General features: G+C 48.9%; 1 non-coding gene across 1 annotated transcript; it reads right to left on the bottom strand.

Annotated features, from left to right (window-relative positions):
• Positions 1-749: 749 nt before the first annotated feature.
• LOC122229034 lies at positions 750-881 on the bottom strand. Its single transcript, XR_006206897.1, has one exon. It is a non-coding gene; the product is annotated as a small nucleolar RNA SNORA72 (small nucleolar RNA).
• Positions 882-2304: the final 1423 nt, after the last annotated feature.

The raw sequence follows: 2304 nt of genomic DNA on the forward strand, positions 1-2304 counted from the left end.
TTCACAAAATCCCCACTGGCTCTTGACCTCTGCCCAATTTGATGATTTTCCCCAGACTACTTAATCTGTCCAAACCTAACCTGTTTTGGTTAGATGGAGTATGAAGCCATAGCCCTTAAATCCCAGTGCATCCAGGGTAGGGGTGCCAGGCTTAGCAAATAAAAATACAGGACACCTAGTTAAATTGAATTTCAGATAAACAATGCGTAGTTTTATTTTAATTAAAAAAATTAAAAATTTTTTTATTAAATTTTTTTTGACGTTTATTCATTTTTGAAAGACAGAGAGACACAACGCGAGCAGGGAGGGGTAGAGAGAGAGGGAGACACAGAATCCAAAGTAGGCTCCAGGCTCTGAGCTGTCAGCACAGAGCCTGACATGGGGCTCAAAACCATGAACCGTGAGATCACAACCTGAGCCAAAGTCGGACGCTTAACTGACTGAACCACCCAGCGCCCTTAAAAAAAATTTTTTTTTTAAAAACAAGCTCTAGCCAATTTGATTAAAGAAAAATTTTACATGATTTACTTTTCACCACTCTGTTCTGGCATGCTTCAAATGATACCAGAATCCCCTAGAAAATAAAACATAAAAGTTTTACAATTTGTTTAATGGCAACTGGTAGTCATCAAATTAGCAATGGTTATCTTCAAAAATTATTACACTAGCTTTGCTGTCATTTCTCAAGGATGACCAGATACTTAGAGTCACAGACATTTTCCACAGATGCATCATGTAAGTCAGACTTGGTTTATCACCAGCATTGATAAAACTAGACCTAGGGAAAGAACTAAGTCTGGGGACACATGCATGGTCTTAATATAGTGAATGTTTAGCTTGCCTTGATTATTACAAAATCAGAACAGTGAGAATATTCACGTAAAATTTTTTTAATGCTTATTTATTTGAGAGAGAGAGAGAGAGAGAGAGTGAGCGGGTGAGGGGCAGAGAGAGAAAGAGGGAGACACAGAATCTGAAGCAGGCTCCAGGCTCTGAGCTGTCAGCACAGAGCCCAATGTGGGCTTGAACTCACAAACTGTGAGATCGTGACTTGAGCTGAAGTCAGACGCTTAACCAACTGAGCCACCCAGGCACCCCTGAATAGTTTTGAGTATAAGTATGTCTATACAATATTTGAGATACACTTATACTGAAAATTATTTGTTGTATACCTGAAATTCAAGTTTAACTGGACATTCTGTATTTTATCTGGCAACCCTAATCCAAGTTTGTATACATATAGTAGCTCTGCAGCCTTCTGGGAAGGGGGATGCTTCTGTTATGGCTCAGGCTGAGCCTGAGGAGGACCTGGGAGCCTGGAAAAGAATTGGCCTGAGGGCCCATCTGGTCTAGGGCCCCTGCATTATAGACCACTGCCCAGAGAGTGGAAGGATGTGCCCAAGTTTACACAGCAGGGCGGGGGTGGGGTGGGGTGGTAGAGGGGAGGCCGGACTTGGGCTCCTAATTCCCAGCCCCGGCTCCCTCCTGTGCCAGCAGCCCTGTGCTCTGAGCTGATGGAGCAGCTCAGGTTCCCACTCCCCTGCCCCTGACCTGCCCTTGGCTGGCTTCAGAGGGGGGTCTGATGACGAAATGTGATCCTGCCATAAAATCTGTACCAAACCAACTCTTCTCACAGCCCACCCGCCCGCCTCAAAGGGGGGCGCCTAATCCTCATTTATGGGGCCTAGCAGCTGGGTCTGGCCTGAGTCTTTGAACGTGAGCTTGGGGTGCCCTGGGTCAGCCCAGCCGTGGCCAGAGGAACCTGAGAGTGAGGGAATTTAGGGAGGCCAAGCAAGGGGAGGGGCCAGCCAGTCACACCCCTACCTCCAGCCAAGAAGCACCAGCAGGGTGAGCGCATAAAATTACAGGGGGCAAAGATGGAGGGCCAGCATGGACATGTCTTTCCAAGTGTGTATGAGGAGGCCGGGCTCCAGTCACAGCAGAGAAGAGGTACTGGGTTGGAGCAGGGAGCAAAAAGGGCCAATAGAAAGAAGCGTTGGGGGGCCTGTAGTCAGCAGACTCTGAAGAAACCGGGCAGAGCCATGGCAGCTCCGACGGTGTGGCAGGGGGAGGAGTGGAGGGATGCCAGAGAGATGAGATAGTGACTGGACAGCCGGGCCCTGGAGCAGGCCCCAACGGCGCCTCTTTCTGGTTTGGGTGACGCGCTGGCAATGCACAGGGCAGGAGCAGCGAGGGGGTTCTCTTGGCGTGTGCTGAGCAGGAGGCACCCTGGGGAGGAAGCTGGAGAACTGGGATGCAGAGGTGAGGCTGGGCATCAGCAGCCTGTGGGCCTGGAAGCCACTC

This window comes from Panthera leo, chromosome C1 (genome assembly GCF_018350215.1).
Source record: "Panthera leo isolate Ple1 chromosome C1, P.leo_Ple1_pat1.1, whole genome shotgun sequence".
NCBI classification, from domain to species: domain Eukaryota; kingdom Metazoa; phylum Chordata; class Mammalia; order Carnivora; family Felidae; genus Panthera; species Panthera leo.